This window comes from Urocampus carinirostris, unplaced genomic scaffold (assembly GCF_059441175.1).
Source record: "Urocampus carinirostris isolate Australia breed hairy pipefish unplaced genomic scaffold, RoL_Ucar_1.0 HiC_scaffold_52, whole genome shotgun sequence".
Classification (NCBI taxonomy): domain Eukaryota; kingdom Metazoa; phylum Chordata; class Actinopteri; order Syngnathiformes; family Syngnathidae; genus Urocampus; species Urocampus carinirostris.
In genome coordinates, this window is record NW_028283159.1 from 67,501 (window position 1) to 72,500 (window position 5,000).

At 58.4% G+C, this 5,000-nt stretch overlaps 1 non-coding gene across 1 annotated transcript; it reads left to right on the forward strand.

Annotated features, from left to right (window-relative positions):
* Window positions 1–2,467: 2,467 nt before the first annotated feature.
* On the forward strand, window positions 2,468–4,454 carry LOC148345354 (18S ribosomal RNA). The gene has a single exon (XR_015848649.1). It is a non-coding gene; the product is annotated as an 18S ribosomal RNA (ribosomal RNA).
* The last annotated feature ends 546 nt before the right edge of the window (window positions 4,455–5,000 follow it).

A 5,000-nucleotide genomic window follows, 5' to 3' on the forward strand; every position in this document is an offset into this window, starting at 1 on the left:
ACTATTGGCGGGCACAAGTCCCCCAACACTAGCCCGGGATTCAGCCACTAGTGGCGGGCACGATTCCCCAAACACCGGCCCGGCGCTGAGTATATGGCCTCCGAAAGGCCCATACATTCAGACGGGTCCATGTATTTTCAACGACAGCAGCAGTACCGCCAAAATCCATGCAGCGGCGCTGGATTTATGGCCTCCGAAAGGCCCATTCATTCAGACGGGTCCATGTATTTTCAGCGACAGCCGCAGTACCGCCAAAATCCATGCAGCGGCGCTGGATTTATGGCCTCCGAAAGGCCCATTCATTCAGACGGGTCCATGTATTTTCAGCGACAGCAGCAGTACCGCCAAAATCCATGCAGCGGCGCTGTATTTATGGCCTCCGAAAGGCCCATTCATTACCAACGGGGCTGCAGTAGCATCCCGCGGCCACGCAGGGGCAGATATTGTGAGGGAATTACATGGTAGTGGACGGAGCGCCCATGCATTTCCAATGGGAGTGCAGTACCTCAAAAATCCGCTCCAAGCCACCGAACTTGAGGGCCCGACGTTCCCTCAACACTAGCCCAGTGCAATCGACATTTCGTTCTGTGTACATTGTTACACAGAATGACAATACAAGGGAATTATTATTATTATTATTATTATTATGTATTCAGCCACTAGTGGCGGGCACAATACCCCAAACACTGGCCCGGCGCTGGCTGAGTTTATGGCCTCCGAAAGGCCCATACATTCAGACGGGTCCATGTATTTTCAGTTTTCCGTAGCAGGTGTGATTGTTTGTTTAATTAGGTAGTTTGTGTTGGTGACGGTGTTCCTAACTGTGGTGGCTTGTTTGTAGAATGTGGGGCCCTGCGTTTGTGTTATGTTGATTTCTGGTGGTAATTTACTTTTTACTAAGTAGTCTTTCAGGTTTTTGTTTCTTTTAAAGGCTGAGATGATTTTGTAATCTTGGATTATGCTTGTGTTCTGTAGTGTCTGATTTATATTTTGTCCATTCATTCAGACGGGTCCATGTATTTTCAGCGACAGCCGCAGTACCGCCAAAATCCATGCAGCGGCGCTGAGTTTATGGCCTCCGAAAGGCCCATTCATTCAGACGGGTCCATGTATTTTCAGCGACAGCCGCAGTACCGCCAAAATCCATGCAGCGGCGCTGGGTTTATGGAATCCGAAAGGCCCATTCATTCAGACGGGTCCATGTATTTTCAACGACAGCCGCAGTACCGCCAAAATCCATGCAGCGGCGCTGTATTTATGGCCTCCGAAAGGCCCATTCATTCCCAACGGGGCAGCAGTAGCATCGCGCGGCCACGCGGGGGCAGATATTGTGAGGGAATTACATTGTAGTGGACGGAGCGCCCATGTATTGCTATGGCCAATGCATTTCCAATGGGAGTGCAGTACCTCAAAAATCCGCTAGAGGGCCCCGAACTTGAGGGCCCGGCGTTCCCTCAAGTGCCGATTTTATACCCCCTTCTCCAGCCGACAGCCAGAATTATATTAGGGACTCGCAATTTTGAGAGGTGAGCACCAGGGCTAATCAGCGGCCACCCGTGACCATTGAGTCCGACAGAGCAGAGGCTAGGGGCGGCCTCGCATCTCGCAATTACCGAGGGAAGATGCCGGTTCTCGAAAAATTTCTAAGTTTTTCAAATTTTAAAGTATTGAAGTATTTAGGGCGCTTCCCGCGGCCCTGGCTTTTGCATGTACCCCTCTAAGCTCCGGTTCTCGAAAAATGTCTAAGTTTTTCAAACTTTAAAGTATTGAAGCCGGACTTCCGCGGAGGCTGACAGGGGGCCTCCATCGAAGCACCCTTCACCCCCGGGTGAGCCGGCGTCGGCCCACGGGCCTGCCGGTTCCCCAACTGAGCGATTGGCACACGAGACCCGCCTCGGAGGGCCCACGTCGGCCGGCGCAAGCCGGTGTTCGGGCGTGCGGCTCCTCCGGCTTTGCGGGTCAAGCTCCAGCGCCGAGGATACTAGGCAAACGTTGGGCCCCCCCGAGCCGAGTGGATACCCGCCTCAGAAAGAGCTGGGGCGGTACGTACGGACGGCCTCACTAAGAGGGAACGGAAGCTACTAAAGCACACGTATAACTGTCCGATGTGCGAACGAAAGTGAGGCCGGACGAATCCGATACGAGTTACGAGTGAGGCGGGATCCACGGCTGGCACTCGCGGGGCCCTCTTGCGAAACCATGCCTCGGCGTGAACCTTTTGGCGGCAGAACCAAGACGAACCGAGGTCGAGCTTCCGTCTCGAGCCACACCCAGACGTCCGACCGTCGCGGAGCCCGACGCCACGCGTGCTAGGGCTCCGCGCGAAACATCGTTTCACGACACCCGCTCGTCAGCCCGTCCGAACGTATACGAGTGTCGCGCGGCCCCCCGGGCCCGGCTGTAGCCACAGCCTCGTCCCGGACCAGGGCCGCACCGCCACCAGCAGCGCCCCCCCGGCGGCAGACGCACTCTGGTTGATCCTGCCAGTAGCATATGCTTGTTTTCAAGATTAAGCCATGCATGTCTAAGTACGAATGGCCAGTACAGTGAAACTGCGAACGGCTCATTAAATCAGTTATGGTTCCTTTGATCGCTCCACCGTTACTTGGATAACTGTGGCAAATCCAGAGCTAATACATGCAAACGAGCGCCGACTCGCGGGCGGGGCTCCGGCCTCGCCCCGGGGATGCGTGCATTTATCAGACACAAAAACCCACGCGGTGTCCGGCGGGCGGGGGCTCAGCCGTCGCGCGCGTCCCCCGCGTCCGGCCTCCGCCTCTCCGGGCGGGGGCGTAAGCGGCGCGGGCGGCTCCGCGCGCGCCGGTCCTCGTTCCGCCGGCCCGGCCCCCCCTTTGTGTTGACTCAGGATAACCTCGTGCCGATCGCTCGCCCACCCGAGGCGGCGACGACTCATTCGAATGTCTGCCCTATCAACTTTCGATGGTAGACTCTGCGCCTACCATGGTGACCACGGGTAACGGGGAATCAGGGTTCGATTCCGGAGAGGGAGCATGAGAAACGGCTACCACATCCAAGGAAGGCAGCAGGCGCGCAAATTACCCACTCCCGACACGGGGAGGTAGTGACGAAAAATAACAATACGGGACTCGTTCGAGTCTCCGTAATTGGAATGAGCCGAACACAAACCCATCGGCCAGCATCCATTGGAGGGCAAGTCTGGTGCCAGCAGCCGCGGTAATTCCAGCTCCAATAGCGTATTTTAAAGTTGCTGCAGTTAAAAAGCTCCTAGTTGGACCCCGGGACGCGAGCTGACGGTCCGCCGCGAGGCGTGCATCCGTCTGTCCCAGCCCCTGCCTCTCGGCAAAAGCCCCCGTGATGCCCTTCGCTGGGTGTCACTCGCGGGGCCCGAAGCGTTTACTTTGAGGAAATTAGAGTGTTCAAAGCAGGCCACACGGCCGCCCCTGCATATCGCAGCTGGGAATAATGGAATAGGACTCCGGTTCTATTTTGTGGGTTGTCATGAACTGGGGCCATGATTAAGAGGGACGGCCGGGGGCATTCGTACTGCGCCGCTAGAGGTGAAATTCTTGGACCGGCGCAAGACGGACGAGAGCGAAAGCATTTGCCAAGAATGTTTTCATTAATCAAGAACGAAAGTCGGAGGTTCGAAGACGATCAGATACCGTCCTAGTTCCGACCATAAACGATGCCGACTCGCGATCCGGCGGCGTTATTCCCATGACCCGCCGAGCAGCACCCGGGAAACCGACCAAGTGTCTGGGTTCCGGGGGGAGTATTGTTGCAAAGCTGAAACTTAAAGGAATTGACGGAAGGGCACCACCAGGAGTGGAGCATGCGGCTTAATTTGACTCAACACGGGAAACCTCACCCGGCCCGGACACGGAAAGGATTGACAGATTGAAGGCTCTTTCTCGATACCGTGGGTGGTGGTGCATGGCCGTTCGTAGTTGGTGGAGCGATTTGTCTGGTTAATTCCGATAACGAACGAGACTCAAACATACTAAATAGTACCGCGGCCCCCCGCGCGGTCGGCGGCAGAAAACTTCTTAGAGGGACAAGTGGCTCTCAGCCACACGAGAATGAGCAATAACAGGTCTGTGATGCCCTTAGATGTCCGGGGCTGCACGCGCGCCACACTGAGCGTATAAGCGCGTCGTCTATCCCCGCGCCGGCAGGCGCGGGTAATCCTATGAACCCCGCTCGTGACAGGGCCTGGGGATTGCAATTATTTCCCACCAACGAGGAATTCCCAGTAAGCGCGGGTCATTAGCCTGCGTTGATTAAGTCCCTGCCCTTTGTACACACCGCCCGTCGCTACTACCGATCGGATGGCTTAGTGAGGTCCTCGGATAGTCCCCGCCGGGGCCGGCCCCGGCTCCGGCGGTGTGCCAGAAGACGGTCGAACTTGACTATCTAGAGGAAGTAAAAGTCGTAACAAGGTTTCTGTAGGTGAACCTGCAGAAGGATCATTAACGTACGAGCGGCAGCAGATCCGCCTCGGTACACCCCCGACGAGCCAGACGCCGAGGGCGGCGGGTCGTCGCAGGCGGAGGAAGAGGGTAGACCGGGACGGGACGGGACGGGGGGCGCGGCGCGGGTCACTCCCGGGCCGCGCGTCGGAGCGAGTTCGGCGGGCGCCACGCGGCGCGGCGCGACGCGAGAAAAGGCGGCGGGCGATGTCGCGCTACCTCCGTGCGAGCGGGGTAGCGCGCTCGTCCGACGACCCCAGTAGCGCGGCGCGGCGCGACGACAGGCGACCGCCAGCGACGGGCGAAAGGCGGCGGCCGTGCGCGGGACCCCCGTAACCGGGGAATCCCCCTATGCCGACGACCCTAGCTCGGCGCGGTTCTCGCGCTTCCGGCGCGCGCTTCCGGGGCGGCACTCGCCTCGACGACCTCCCGTCCTTTAAAGGTAACGGTTCGGGCCGGCGCCCCGGCGTCCGTCCGCCCGTCGGTGTCGCGTGTCCGTGCGGCGCGGGGCTGCTCTCGGCGAGGGTCGCCGAGCAAGCGGATCCCCGC